Below are 16,818 nucleotides of genomic sequence, written 5' to 3'. Positions count from 1 at the left end.
CCTCTGGCCTCCCCTTCTCCTAATCTTCAGTTCTATAGTTAAAACTGACTAATGGATCTTTTCTCCTCAATTGATAAGAAATGAAACTCAGTTTTTCTTCCAAATTCTGCTTTTGTTCTGCAATTTCTTTCCTTGTTAATGAAACCCCTACGCACCCCATCACGCATTAGAAATGGGAAAGTCACCCATGACCCCTTCTTTTCCAGCCTCAGTTGTCTACTCATTCTACCTCCTGCATGTCTCACATATTAATGCCTCTTTCCTGCATCACTTCAGGTTAATCATCAATCACCTGACCTAAGATGCTCTCCCAACTCGTTTCCCTGTCTTTAGTTTCTCCCAAATCCAATCCACCCTGCTCAATTCTGCCAGATATGTTAATAAACACAAACATGATCAAGCCATTGTACTTCTTAAAAGCATTTTGACTCCCAGGCACTTTAACAAAAAATACAAACTCCTTAAGCACAATCAAATTTTCTAATTACTGGCACTAGTGCTCCTTTGCAAACTCATTCCCTCTACCCTCTACCTAAGCTGCTCTCTGTATCTGTCTTATACTTTCAAGCTGCTAGGACTTCTCTATTCTCTCTGTATGGCAGACACATTCTTAAAGACCCAGCTCCAAAGACACCCACAGTGTAAGGTCTTCCTGGTGCCACTCCATGCAAAGTAAATTAGTTATTGCTACTCCCCTTGCTCTCCTAGTACCTGCATCCCCCTCTTCTTTATGCCTGAATCTTTCTCTTCACCCAGACCTCTGAGGCAGGGGAACAATGTAGCTCTGGCATTAATTACAAAGCCTGACACATACAAGGTTAGAAAAAATTCTTGTGGGAAAAAAAGAAGGAACACAAGGAAATAAGATTCCATGCTGTCTTCTGCTCATGACTTGCCAGATCCTTTTTTCATCCCTTAATCATTTCACTCATTAGTTCTCCAACTTCCAATCTAATAGTTTGCACCCAGCACTTGTTTCAAGAATTGGCTTAAACACTCATGTCCAGAAAGAGTGGAGGGGTGCAAACCCTGTTGTGCCCCTACTCTGATAAATCCTTTCCTTTAGGACTTTTCATCACTTATGTGGTTAATCCCTACTGATGATATAATTTAGTTTTTCCTGACTTTGTCATATTGTTCCATGTATTTACATTTCTAACTCCCATGTGGTTGGGAAACTGCAAGAAAGCAGAGTTTAATTTTTGTATTTCTTTTGTATCATCTCAAACAATCTTGGTAAACATACAGGTAGCATGGAAGACCATAGGATGTGCCATAAAACTAAGGTCAATAAACTTAAAAGGACTGAAATGAAACAGAGTATGCACTCTGACTACAATGAGATTAAATTAGAAATAAGTACAATAGGGACTTCCCTGGTGGTCCAGTGACTAAGACTGGCACTCCCAATGCAGGGGGCACGGGTTCAATCCCTGGTCAGGGAACTAGATCCCACATGCTGCAACTAAGAGTTCACATGCCGCAACTAAAAGATCCCGCATGCCACAACGAAGATCCCGCACAGGGCAACTAACCGCAACTAAGACCTGGCACAGCCAAATAAATAAATTAATTAATTAAAAATAATAAAAAATAAAATTATCAAAACATTAAAAAAAGAAATAAGTATAAGAGATATTTAGACAAAATCCATATATTTGGAAATAAAATAATATAAAAGTCAATCATGTTTTATATGCTAGCACACAATTAGAAAATAAAATTGGAAACAGTTTAATTTATGATAACATCAGAAACTATAAAGTGGTTAGGAATAAATTTCACAAAGGATATGCAAGACCTCTTTATTATTAATTATAAAAAACTGCTGATAGAAATTCAGAAAGACCTAACTAAATGGAAAGATACACCATGCTAATGTATTGGAAAACTCAATGTTAAGATATATTTCTCCCAGTTTTGATTTTAGACTCATCACATTCCCAATCATAATCCCAGCAGACCTAAAATATAATCACACTGATTATAAAAGGCATATAGGAAAATAAAGCCATATAGGAATGTAAAGGAAGAATCCAAATTATCCAAAGCAATTTTGAAAAAGAAAAACAAACTTAGAGGACTTACAATAACTGACTTTTAAGACCTACTATAACGTCATAGACAGCCTGGCATACAGACCAATAGAAATATTAATAGATTAAATAGAGAGCCCATAAGTGTCCCACTTATATGGTCATTTGATTTCTGACAAAGTAGCCAAGGCAATCTGTTAGGGACAGGAGAGCCTTTTCCATGAATAATGCTGGAATAACGGGTACCCATATGCAAAAAAATTGAAACTTGATTCCTACCTCGCACAATAAAAACTTAATTTGAGATAGAACATAGACCTAAATGTACAAAGTAAAACTATAAATCTTTTATGTGGGGGACTTCCCTGGTGGCACAGTGGTTAAGAATCCACCTGCCAATGCAGGGGACACGGGTTTGAGCCCTGGTCCAGGAAGATCCCACATGCCGTGGAGCAACTAAGCCCGTGCACCATAACTACTGAGCCTTCGCTCTAGAGCCCGCAAGCCACTACTACTGAAGCCCACGCACCTAGAGCCTGTGCTCCGCAACAAGAGAAGCCACCGCAATAAGAAGCCCGCGCACCACAACGAAGAGTAGCCCCTGCTCGCCGCAACTAGAGAAAGCCTGTGCGCAGCAATGAAGACCCAATGCAGCCAAAAATTAATTAATTAATTAATTTTAAAAAATAAAGTAAAATAAAATAAAATAAATCATTTATGTGGAAACAGAATATTTTTGTGACTTGGAGGTAGGCAAAGATTTCTAAGACAGAACAAAGAAAGCAATAACCATAAACGAAAATAATGATGAATTAGACTTCATGAAAATTTAAAACTTTTGTTCAGCAAATGATATCATTTAGAAAATTAATGAAAAACCTTCAGACTGGGAGAAAACTCTGCATAACATGTATCTCACAAAATACTGGCATCAATATACAAACAGAATTTCTGAAACTCAATAATAAAAAGAAAAAAGCAATTTAAAAATGAACAAAAAAGTTGAGTACAAGTCTCACAAAGGAAGAGATACGAATGGTCAATGAGCACATGACAATGTGCCCAACATCATCAGTCATCAGGGAAATGCAAAATAAAACCACAATTAGCTCACAAAACATACCCACCAGTTTAGCTAAAATTGAAAAGATCAACACCACCAAATGTTAGTGAAGATATGGAGCCATCAGAACATTCATACATTGTTGCTGGGAGTGAAACACCATACAACTACTTTGGAGAAAGATCTGGCAGTTTCTTCTAAAATTAGACATATGCCTACTCTATAACCAAACAATTCCCCTCATCAATATTTACTCAAGAGAAATGATAACAAATGTGTACAAAAAAGACTAGTATGAAAAGGTTCTTAACAGCTTTATTTACAGTAGTCTGAAATTGGAAACAGAGTTGCCCATCAGTAAGACAATGGATAAACAAACTGAGATTTTCACACAATGAGGTATAACTCAGCAAAATAAAAATAAAAAGAAATGAACTACTGAAACAAGTAACAATGTGGATGAATCTAAAAAAAAGTGCTGAGTGAAGAAACCCTTACATGAAAGAGTATGTAGGAACAAAATGAAAACACAACCCACAGAATGGGAGAAAATATTTGCAAACGATGTGACCAACAAGGGATTAATCTCCAAAATATACAAACAGCTCATGCAGCTCATTATCAAAAAAACAAACAACCCAATCAAAAAATGGGCAGAAGACCTAAATAGACATTTCTCCAAGGAAGACATACAGATGGCCAACAAACACATGAAAAGATGCTCAACATCATTAATCATTAGAGAAATGCAAATCAAAACTACAATGAGGTATCTCCTCACACAGGTCAGAATGGCCATCATCAAAAAATCTACAAACAATAAATGCTGGAGAGGGTGTGGAGAAAAGGGAACCCTCTTGCACTGTTGGTGGGAATGTAAATTGATACAGCCACTATGGAGAACAGCATGGAGGTTCCTTAAAAAACTAAAAATAGAACTACCATATGACCCAGCAATCCCACTACTGGGCATATACCCTGAGAAAACCATAATTCAAAAAGAGTCATGTACCACAATGTTCATTGCAGCACTATTTACAATAGCCAGGACATGGAAGCAACCTAAGTGTCCATCAACAGATGAATGGATAAAGAAGATGTGGCACATATATATAATGGAATATTACTCAGCCATAAAAAGAAACGAAATTGAGTTATTTGTAGTGAGATGGATGGACCTAGAATCTGTCATACAGAGTGAAGTAAATCAGAAAGAGAAAAATACTGTATGCTAACATATATATATGGAATCTAACAAAAAAAAAAGGTCATGAAGAATCTAGGGGCAAGACGGGACTAAAGATGCAGACTTACTAGAGAATGGACTTGAGGACATAGGGAGGGGGAAGGCTAAGCTGGGACAAAGTGAGAGAGTGGCATGGACATATATACACTACCAAATGTAAAACCGATAGCTAGTGGGAAGCAGCCCCATAGCACAGGGAGATCAGCTCGGTGCTTTGTGACCACCTAGAGGGGTGGGATAGGGAGGGTGGGAGGGAGGGAGACGCAAGAGGGAAGAGATATGGGGATACATGTATATGTATAGCTGATTCACTTTGTTATAAAGCAGAAACTAACACACCATTGTAAAGCAATTATACTCCAATAAAGGTGTTAAAAAAAAACAAAACTAAAAATAGAGCTACCATATGATCCAGTAATCCCACTCCTGGGCATATATCCAGAGAAAAACATGGTTTGAAAGGATACATGCACACCAATTTTCATTGCAGCACTGTTTACAATAGCCAAGACATGGAAGCAAGCTAAATGTCCATCGACAGATGAATGGATAAAGAAGATGTGGTACATATATACAATGGAATATTACTCAGCCATTAAAAAGAATGAAATAATGTCATTTGCAGCAACATGGATGGACCTGGAGATTATCATACTGAGTGAAGTAAGTCAGACAGAGAAAGACAAATATCATATGATATTGCTTACATGTGGAATCTAAAAACACGGTACAAACGTACCCATTTACAAAACAGAAGTAGTCACAGATGTAGAAAACAAACTTATGGTTACCAAGGGGGAAGGGGGGGGTGGATCAGTTGGGAGACTGGGATTGACATATATACACTACTATATATAAAATAGAAAACTAATAAGAACCTATTGTATAGCACAGGGAACTCTACTCAATACTCTGCAATGACCTATAGGGGAATAAAATCTAAAAAAAGAGTGAACACATGTATATGTATAACTGATTCACTTTGCTGTACAGCAGAAACCAACACAACATTGTAAATCAACTATACGCCAATAAAAATTAATTTAAAAAGTACAAAACCAAACCAAAAAAAAAGAAAAGAAAAGAAAAGAAAGAATGTGTATGATACCATTGACATGAATTTCTAGAGCAGGCAAAACTCATCTATGGTGGAAAAAAAAGACAACGGTATTTCCCTGTGGGGTGTTGGGAGATTGACTGGGAAGTGGTACGCGGGCATGAGAAAACTTTATGGGATGATATTAACCTTCTGTATTCTGGGTGCACAGATCTGTGCATCTGTGGGACCTCACTGAATGGCACACTCAAGGCATTTGCATTACATTGTATCGAAATTTTACCTCGAAAGAAAAAAATACAACCAAATATTAAACTCTAATGAATTCTAATGTATTTTAGGGGGAATATACTGACGTGTACGATCTACTTTCAAATGTGTTGAAAATCATTTGGACTGATGCAAGGACGAAGTACTGGATAGATGGACAGATAAACGCAAGTAAAGTTAAATGTTATTTGTAGAATCTATTTGGTGAGTGTTCACTGTACAATCCTTCCCACTTTTCTGTATCATTGAAAATTTTTATAGTAAAATATTGGAAAAATACTCAGCAAAATGTGATATAATTAGGAGATGTTAAATAAATAAACATTTTTTTCTATCCATATTTACTGAGTCTCATCAGAATACAGGAATTTCTTTTGGCTGCAGAATACAAAAGTTAGTTACATAATAATTATGACTGCCATATATGTACAGGTTAACTTATTTAAATCTTTAGATAATCCAGGGAGCCAATATTCACATTTTTTAAAAGGTCTTAAAGTACATTGGAAATTCCAACGTATATCTACAGAATTCAATCTGTCTGTCCATACATGTCTGTAAAAATATATATGAAAGAATATCCTCTGGTTTACTGTCATGATGGAGAGAGTACGGCTTTTCATTTCTAATGTCCATGGCTCATTTTGTTTACAACTTTCATTATACCACAGAGTAATCCAAAAGCATAGTCCATCATCCTCCTGAATTCAGTAAAAGGTAAGGTTACGTAAAAAACATATTTCATCCTCAATGAATGTTTTATATATCTCACTAATGTTAAAGGTCTATTTTAAATAATCCTTCATCACAGTCAAGAAGTGAGGTGATTCTCTGTTCATTATAATTGAGCTACAGAACCTCCTGGAAAATACTTGGCAATATGGATACAATGCCTATCCTCAAAGAACCTGAAGACTAAAAGAGAATGCTGTTTTTGCATCTAACATGTGCTTGCAATATCAAAAATATGACTTCAAAAGTATAAATTTTAATTCAATACAAAATATAAATGGAATTTTAGGGTTAGGTACCTCAGCATTTTAAATGCCAACTTTATCGGTATACTTGGGAACACAGGAATGAATATGCACTTAGTTGCCTCTAAAAATAAAATAAATCAATTTTTAAATATATATTTTAAAGTCCTTTACTATAATTTGTAATTTGCTATTTCAATTTAACTACTCAAGAATTTGGTAAAAATTTTTCGAGAAAAAATATAAAGGTTTAAGTTACAAAACATGAAATGATGTAAGGTATAAAAATAGGGAAAATTTGTATTCTAATAAAATATATTGAGGGTGTGTATATTATGGGAACTCTCTTTGGCAGCCATTCAGGTATGCCTCTCAGATCTTCCTTCAAGAAAGAAAACTGTTGCTCAGCTACAAACAGCTGGCTTAGCGGGCAGCCTCCAGCTGTATCACCTTCAGGATGCGCCTCAACTTTGGAGGTGGGGGCAGAGGCTACGCATGCTTGATGGGCAATCCCCACCATGTGAATGAGCATGGTGGGTCACTGGTACCTGGCCCTTCCTGCCCAACGTGGGGCTCCTCTCAGGAGCAATCTTCGTTCTGGAGCTCCCTCTTGGGTTGGCTGAAACCCGATCACATCTGCATTTTGGTCTGAAGCTCCTCGCTTTCCTTTCAGAAGTGTCAAATCAGCATCTCAGGATCAAGGTTTTCTCTGCCCAAGCCTTCCCCCGCCATTTGCCTTTCAGAGATGTTACTTCTCCATCCTTCCCCCAAACCTCTTTTAATCCTGATTGTCTCAGAGTTGACTTCCTGGAGGTCCCAAACAGGCGCTCTCTAAGCCCTAAGTGCATTAAATTTGGATCATCTTTTTGGTGGCTAAACAGTTCTCAATTGTTGGAAAAGGATACTATTAATATGGCATTGTCAATACTGGAATAAGAGCTAAAATAATTACTATAAATATAAATTGTACTTCTGCATACTCTTTTATTCCCCAGGCTAATTGTCTAGTTTCTGGTTAAACAGAATGAGTACTGCACAGAAGGCATTCACAGACCCTGGATCTTCATGCAAAAGAGCAAGATCTGTTATGAGAGATTTGACTAGGGTGTGGTCACCCAGGACTATGCCTTAGGGTACCAGCGTTTCTTTAGAGGCTGAAAAATTGTAAATAATTAAGAAAAAAAAATAGCTCCCTTTCAATGAGCTAACGCCCCCGATTCTGACACTCATTCCTTCCTGCCAGTCTCTCTAACCACCTCCCAGACAAGTGAATAAGTAAATCCCAGCTAATATTTGTTGAGCACTTTTATGCTGGCCACAGTGCTATGCTCTTTACGTATGTTTATTCCATGTAATCATCACTTCTACCGACTACAGTGTAGTTCTATTATTATCCCTGTTTTGCAAATAGCCCATCCAAGGCTAGGGAAGGTTAAGCCCTGTGCCCAAGGTCATGGCTGCTAAGGGTCAAGGACTAGACCAGAATCCAATAAGTGTCTGATCTTAATTCACTCAGCTCTGAGAGGTTAAGTGTCTTCACCTAAATACAGAATGGAGTTGGGACTAGAATTCAGGTCTTCTGAAACCTCATTTTGTGCTCTTGCCTCTAAATCATGAGTACCCCTTTTAAGGCGAAAAGTTACGATTCTTAATCTAAGACGTTTGATTGAATTCTGAAACCCTATAGTCAAACATATATCCAGCTTTCAGACAGAAAAATCCAGTGATTCTGTATTTGCTCTCTGTTTGGTCTGAGTGTTTGTTGGCCATTTTGTCTTCAGCTCTAATACGTCTTTTAATTCACCACAATCTGAGTTGATTTTCTTAAATCTATTATCACCGGGAGAAGAGGGGCCGAGTCTCTTTTTACCTTTGGGAAGAAGCCCAACAGAGCCCTACCTTAATAAATATTACTGAATGATATTTGCTTCCTTCTTATTTGTCTTCCCTTTGGATCAATAGCTGTAGACTTTGGGGTATCTTTTCCCAATCTGACCCCCAAAATAGGGAACATTTTTCCCCCAAATAATTACAAATTTTCCATATAAGACATTTGAGAAAAGCCCAATTGCTAATTACTAAAACACTGAGATGATTCTATCAGAAGCAACCTGGGATTCCATTGCCCTCTTCACTTGAGCCCTTTATAGTCTAACCAGAAGTAGTTATTACTATGATCCTGAATGAGAAAAAGGAAATTCTGTTTATTTTGTCGGGAGGTAGTGATTAATTCCCCTCATTTCTCGTGGGTAGACCCCTCTGGGTGACCTAGGGCAATACAACAGGCTAGGTCTCAGGATGGTTCTGACACCATTTACTTCAATATGATTTTTGTTAAGGTAAGGTAACAAGAGAGATGCAACATTGAAATGTTCGAAAGCAAGGTGCAACGGGAATCCTGCACCAGCTACAGAAGGCAACCTCAGCTTGGAAAGACCTTGGCCCTTGTTTTATAAGATGAATGTTGCATAGGGACAGAAGGGTGGAGCCGGACTGGTACAGGATGCCACGGGCCACAGGCACACGGCTTTACTGTTTTAAACTCTGAATCTTTAAAAAACTATGGAAGGAAGGGTTGAGTGAAGTGATACGTACCTGTCATGGGAGCTTTGTATTTTCATAGGATTTGGGTCTTATTTTTGTGTTTTTAAGCTAATAATTTGCAGACAAATAAACCAACTTGTAGGAGAATTCCCTCATCAAAAGCAATTAGGATTGGAATTGGTTTGGTAATTGGCAAAGCTGGCTAAAGTGGAGAACTGAAAACTTCGTTTTAACATACAGCTATATGTACATTTATTTATCAGTCTTTTGACTTAAAGCCCAGGGGTCTTCTTTGAGTATGGCTCCATCAATAGATGGTCCCCGTAGTCATTCTTGAATAGACCATATACATAGTAGCAGTAACAGTATTAATAATAACATTTGAGCACTTACAACGTGTCATGTACTTTTAGTCCTCCCAGTATCTTTCTGAGGTAGCAATTATTATCATCCTCATTTTACATTTGAGGTTAAGAAACTTGCCTAAGATTACGCAGTCAGTAAATGGTAGAGATGAGATTAAAACACATGTTGTCTGTCTTCCAAGTTTACACTCTTAACCAGCACAACATCGTCTCTAATTTCCACTTCTGGGTGTCCTTAGAGAAGAGCTTTTAAGAAACTAAAGGCATTTGTGAAGCAGTCTAAGTACAGAATCCTAGACTTTTATGATTTTTATCCAAAACTTTTAAGTTGTCTCCCCCATGCATATTTTAACAGCAATTTTATGAGCTCTTCATCTGCATTAAATCTTTCCAAAGTACTTTCATGAAAACAACAATTGGAATTTCATGAATTCCAATTTATATTTCATCCGTTTTATGAAGTGTTTAGTCAAATTCTGGAATTTAAATTGTACATACAGAATTACAATATTTGGGATCAAGTTACGGATGTGTACTTGAAATAAATAGGTTTGGGAACAAACCCAACGAAGAGCAGACCACTTAACTGGTGGGATAGAAGTAGGCATGAGTATTATTGCCCAAGAGTATTCATTGTGCTGTGGACGTGGGTTAGTATGTTTTACAGTTAAAATGGTCATCAATTCATCCACAACTCCTTCGGGAGGAGGTCAGTGAAGAGAGTTTCTGCCATATTTAAATCTCATCTGTGCTTCACTACAGTCACAAGCAGTATAGTAATTGCTTCTCGGTTGTTTGGCTGAGATGAAGTGTAGTAAAAGTGGTACAGTGATTATGCACATCACCTTCACATGATTCCAGAGGAATGTGTTGTATTTTCCATTTTTATTAAAAGTCTAACATGTATTTTCCATTTTTATTAAAAGTCTAACATGTCAGATACTTGATTCCATACATATATGTGTGGGTGTGTGTGTGTGTGTGTGTGTATATATATGAATAGCCTTTTATATATGGATATATATCAATAGCTTTTTAATATGTAAGTTTATATATGTATATATGAATATGAACATATATATGCATGTATACACGCACACACACATATATATACATTATATAGAGCCTTGTTTTTTTTTGTTTTGTTTTTTACTTTCAGATCCATTCAAACCAGCTTGCTATATTAGTTTCCTATTGTTGCTGTAACAAAGTACCACAATTTACTGACTGAAAACAACATATACTTATTTTCTTATAGTTCTGGAGATCAGAAATGTCTAAAATCTGCAAAAGTCTAAAATCAAGGTGTTGGCAAGGGTGTGTTCTTTCTGGAGACTTCAGGGGAGAATTTGTCTCCTTGCCTTCTCCAATCTTCAGAAGTCTCCTGTATCACTTGGCTAGTGGTCCCTTTCATCCCCTTCCTCACATCACTCCAACCTTTTGCTTCCATTGTTGCATTCCCTCTTCTGTTGCCACACCTCCCGCCGCCTCTCCCCCGTAAGAACCCTTGCGATCACATTTAAGGCCCCACTTAAATAACGCAGGCTCATGTCCCCTCCTCAAGGTCCTGAAAGTAATCACATCTGCGAAGACCCTTTCACTATGTTAGGTCATATGTTCACGGGTTCCAGGGATTGCGATGTGAATATCTTTGGGGTTCTTTATTCAGTCTACGACACGTGGCTTAATTACAGACTAAAGAACTAATTTCCAAAAGTAAACTGAAAAACTAATCAGGTCAATGTTCTCAACAGGGATGCCTAGAACGCCTAAACTGTGAAGAATTAAACAGCTAATTTAACTTTTAAAAGCAATTTAAGAATTTTGGTAACGGAGAGTCTCAGATTGAACTCGAGAACTTGTAGCGTATGTGGCTCATTTCTTTTAAAAACAAAATCTATTTAAAACTTAAGAAAAAAATCCTCCCTCTCTTCTGCCTTCCCTCTTTCCCTCCTTGCTCTTATCTTCTTCTCACTCTTCTCCCCTTCCTTTTCTCAGTTACACGCCTCTGTAACTTATTTCATGAGTCTATACTGTAAGTTCTTGAGCTTTTATAGTCATTTCTTGTTCAGTTTTGAACTCAATAAGAAATAAAGCCCCAGCTTGATTTTCTCTGTTATCAGTCCTAAATGGAAGGGCAGTACTTACTTGAAAAAAGATGCTAGACTTACATATAAAATATATAACCAAAATAAATATAAACAGAATAATTTATTTTTCTTGCATCCAGTGAGGAAGTTGCCAGATTGCTCTTTCCCACCGTGGGCCATACATTAGATTAATTAGTTTCACCTCATCCTGTTTATTTCTGGAGCATTTTGGCTACTCTGAAGTCCCACAGGGCTTTTAGGGCTAATGTTATCAGTCTTTGGGGTGACATTAGTTTTTCTACATTGGGGGCTCATGAGCTATCTCTAGCTTTTTTTTCTATCAGGGAACTAGCATTTGGGATTTTTCTTGATCTAAGAGATTTCTGCTTATGGCTTATCACTTGCTTTCTTTCCCTTAAAAATATTAACACTATACCTTTTTAACACTTTTACTCTATAGGGGAACAAAATTCCCCACACCAAAATGTGTCTCTTTGACATGCGGATTATTTCAAGCTGAAAACCATCAAGGCCCAAAAGACTCAGGAAGAATCTTTGACCTTCCACCTCACTGCCTAGAAGAATTTAGACAGAAGTCCTGTTCCCAGAATAGAGCTATCACTAGAGATATCTAAAGAACACAGGCTAGATGTAGTGGGGAAACTCAGCAGGGCCTAGAGATCAGGGTCCACTCTGTTTCTGCATCATCTCTGCAAGGCCCAGCAAACATTTGTTTAGCAAACATTTGCTTTTCCATCCCTGTGTGAATTGCCTTCCTCCCCGTTGAAGTTCCAAACCACTGCCCGCAACATCCTCTTTTGTCTTTAGCTGAAGATGGTAGTTAAGGTGAGGGCTTCAGACATGTCGGCAAGTTACTCAATTTTCCTGGGTCTCTCCCATGTCTACATGTTACTCAATTTTTGTTTGACTTTCTGCTGCTAATCTGTCTCATGTCAGATTAATTCTTAGACCAGCCAGAAGAACTCAGAAGGGTAGAGGAAAAATTTTTCCTCTCTGACGCCTCTTCATTCATTTAGTTGCTTCATGCTCTTCTAATATCACTGCCTCAAATCTTCCATTCTCTCCATGTCTACAGACTGCCTCCTCAGCTAACCAGCTGTTCATGATTTTGTAACGGGTTTGCCCTCTATCTCCTTACAAATATCATCAAGTTTTCAGTGCGTGCATTTTCTAAATTGTAAACAGTGACTGAATGATGGGGCTGAGCAGCGTTTTTCTTTCTGATCTTTTGGGGCATTTTCCGTATACTTTATGTTGTATAAATTCTAGAAAATATGATATATAATATACTAATATACAATAATATATTAATGTATTATAATTCTAGAAATATATTATTATAATATATATTATAAATTCCAGAAAATATTATGTACTGTATTAAAATAATAAAATAATTTCTTCATGAAATGATTGTGACAGAGATATTGGCTCTTTCAGAAAATAGTTTTTGATCATTTCTGCACAGAAATCCTGTATCGTATACAGAAATTGCCATCTATTCCTATATCTTTTGGCTCCTCGCTCCACTTCTCTCCCTCTCTGTATATAGGTATGAAAGGAGCTAAAAAAAACTGTGTCAAACATTTACTCAGTAAAACTGAGGAAAGAGGTTAAAGTTCGTTACAATAATACAAAGAACCCCACCAGAGAAACTATGAAAGATCAGCTAAGATAGTCTAAGTTAAAAAAAAAAAAATTAAAACCCAACTGTAACAATAAAACAAACCATGCACAGTAAGTCCCAAATCTGACATAGGGAATACTTTTGAAGGGACAATCAGTAATCAATGGAGAACTTTTCAAGCTTTGGGATTCCTGAATGGATTACATGTAGGCCACTCCCACATGTCAGGGCAGAGAGCCCCACGAGAGAAAGGTCAAAGCCCAGCCCACCGGCCTCCCTGGGGTTGAAGGACAATCAGCATGAGGGTAGCCCCAGCTGCACCAACCCTCAGTGGCAAGCTCCCAGTGCTCCTACCCTCCATATAGGCTGTAGACTACCTTCTTGTATATAAAAGCTACATATCCTATATCTCTTATCGTACAAGAACTACAGACTCCGTATTGCCCTTATAATATAGAGCAGGTTGCTAAAACTACTGAGAAGAGGGAGCAGAAAGAACATCTTCTAAAACACCGCCCCCGCACGCAAATACCAGTCTGTCTATAACTAAAGATATCACTCTTTACTGTAAGTGGGCCCCTTTGCTCCTTTTGGATCAACTGCATAAATACTTTTCTGAGGTAATCTTGATCCTATCAGTATTCTTGTAATATGCAAGAAGTAGCAACTCTCTTGCCCATTAAGAAGAGAAATGTGGACTAAAAACCATATCTCTTTTTTCCCCCTTGTAGCCTCGATTAAAAGGAGAGCGTCGCACATACGGTGCCATGTGTTCACCGTACCATTTCCTCTTCTTGGACACACAGAAAGACAACATTCCCAACCTCCCTTGCAGATGGATGGGGAGCATTTCACTGAGTTCTTGCCAATGGAATGGAGACAAAAATGGCACGCCATTTCCAAGTCCGGCTATAAAAAGCCTGTGTGCAAGCGACTCTCTGGCTCTTTCTCTCCCTATAGCAGAGGTCATGCAAGCCACGTGTTTACATGGCAACATTACAAGATGGTGGGAACCCGGATCCCTGAGTCACTAAATGGACGAGAGCCCCTGCCAACCCACATCAGACTTTGAGGGAGAAAACCTGTACTGTAGTCCAATGTCTTTATCTATAATGACTTAGAATCAAGGTCACAGCCTTTGTGTTTACTTCTCACCTTATGTCTTCTGTTATGCCACTTATTCTTCCTTCAATATCCTTAATTTACAATATGAATTTCCAAGTAATTATTGTTCTATTTACTTCTTAGTTTTATTTTACTTTCTTTTGAAAATTCTCTTTTTAAAATATTTAAATAGCTTATAGAAAAGTTATATTTGGTAGGCCCACTTTTAAAAGCTAGGCCGACTATTTTTATTATAATATCCCACTAGCAAAAACACCATAGAAACTTTTACAGTCACAAAGTTCATTTTATAGTTGTCATATTTGAAATCACATAGAGCTATCAGTTTTGCTATTAGTACAGCTGAGTAGCTCTACTAGATCCAACCCTGCCACAGGAAACAATTTAAGATGCTGGAAAAAAAATACCAAAAATAATATAAGACAAACAGTGACTGGGAGGCATAGGAGAATAAACAAAAACAGTAGATCTTGGAGGGAATTCGAAACTCGGAAGAAGGAACAGAGCACAGTACCAGTTTTCCATCCATTAGACTGAGGAAAAAACAAAGATATCTCTACCTGGAGTGGCTAAAACTCAGAAAATCTGCAGAATTTCTGGCCTGAAGAAATAGAGGATAGAATCCAGGGCAACCACAGCCACTGGAAAGCAAGGGAGTGACAATGTAAAGGAGAAAAAGAAACGAAATTGAGTTATTTGTAGTGAGGTGGATGGAGTTGGAGTCTGTTATACAGAGTGAAGTAAGTCAGAAAGAGAAAAACAAATACAGTATGCTAACACATATATATGGAATCTAAGGGGGGAAAAAAAAAAAGGTCATGAAGAACCTAGTGGCAAGACGGGAATAAAGACACAGACCTGCTAGAGAATGGACCTGAGGATATGGGGAGGGGGAAGGGTAAGCTGTGACAAAGTGAGAGAGTGGCATGGACATATATACACTACCAAACGTAAAATGGATAGCTAGTGGGAAGCAACCGCATGGCACAGGGAGATCAGCTCCGTGCTTTGTGACCACCTAGAGGGGTGGGATAGGGAGGGTGGGACGGAGGGAGATGCAAGAGGGAAGAGATATGGGAACATATGTATATGTATAACTGATTCACTTTGTTATAAAGCAGAAACTGGCACACCATTGTAAAGCAATTATACTCCAATAAAGATGTTTAAAAAAATAAAATAAAAAATAAAGGAGACAAGGGGGGGCGGTGCATCGATTTCTCTCTACAAATTTTGCTCAGTTCTGCGGCTGACCCCTGAACTGCACAGGTGCTAAGGTAGGCTCAAATTAACACAGCTAAATCTAAGAGAGCTGAAATCTGAGATGTTGCCACCTCAGGAGATTCAGACCATGAAGTCTGAAACCAACCAAATGACATACCCGACTTAAAAACAAACAAACAAGCAAAATATCAAAATCAACTCTTCAGGAGACTATAGCAGAATCCAGAGACTCCATGATATAACATTCACAATATCCAGGGTAAAATCCAAAATTACACAACAAAACAGGAGAACGTGGCCCAATTTTTAGGAGAACAGATAATCAACAGAGATCAATCCTGCGATGACTCAGCTGTCCAAATTATTAGGCAAGGATATTAAAGGAGCTATTTTCATTATGCTCAGGGAAGTAAATAAAAATACCCTCACAATGAATATACAGACAGGGACTCTCAGCAAAGAAGTACGAACTATAAATAGAACCCAGTGGAAATTCTAGAACTGAAATCAGACAGAGTTGCAGTCCACCTCTCCATTACGAATTACAAAGTAAAATTAATTTTTTATAACACAGCTGTAAACAAAGAAGAACAAAGAGCATTGCTCAGCACCCAGCTCTAAGTCGTTACTGCCTGACAGTGTACCCTGAGAAGAATTCAGGATGAAAAACAGGATGAGGCAGTCTGTGCTTTGGAAAAAACCAAGCCCCTTAGATAGTTAGACCCATACATAGAAAAGCACTAAAATCATTAACCTGAGATACCTGTTCTTTGTGAAGAGCAGTCATCTCTTACCAAGATGCATGCTTGACTGCACAGATTCCCTAGCCAAAAATCATATATAAACTAGGCTTCTTCCTCTTCCTCTTCAGAGCAGTTCCCTCAGAACTACTGAGAGGCTGTCTCCTGGGCACAGTCCCCAGTAAGGTCTTGGACATGTACACACTGCTATATTTAAAATGGATAACCAACAAGGACCTGCTCTGTAGCACAGGGAACTCTGCTCAATATTTTGTAACAACCTAATTGGGAAGAAAAATGTTGAAAAAGAACAGATACATGTATATCTATTAACTGAATCACTCTGTTGTACACCTGAAACTAACACAACATTGTTAATCAACTATACCCCAGTATAAAATAAAAAGTTAAAAACAAACACCAAACTCACAAC

General features: G+C 37.8%; 1 protein-coding gene across 1 annotated transcript in view; it reads right to left on the bottom strand.

The window, feature by feature from the left end:
• The window catches only part of PRRG1 (proline rich and Gla domain 1), a 160,114-nt gene extending 143,628 nt beyond the window's left edge, over positions 1-16,486 (bottom strand). Inside the window, exon 1 of the mRNA XM_036840380.1 lies at positions 16,409-16,486. The gene's annotated coding sequence lies outside the window, so the exon portion shown is untranslated. The remainder of the gene's footprint in view (positions 1-16,408) is intronic.
• Positions 16,487-16,818: the final 332 nt, after the last annotated feature.

The sequence above is a fragment of the Balaenoptera musculus genome, chromosome X, assembly GCF_009873245.2.
Source record: "Balaenoptera musculus isolate JJ_BM4_2016_0621 chromosome X, mBalMus1.pri.v3, whole genome shotgun sequence".
NCBI lineage: Eukaryota > Metazoa > Chordata > Mammalia > Artiodactyla > Balaenopteridae > Balaenoptera > Balaenoptera musculus.
This window is presented reverse-complemented; position numbering and strand designations above follow the sequence as displayed.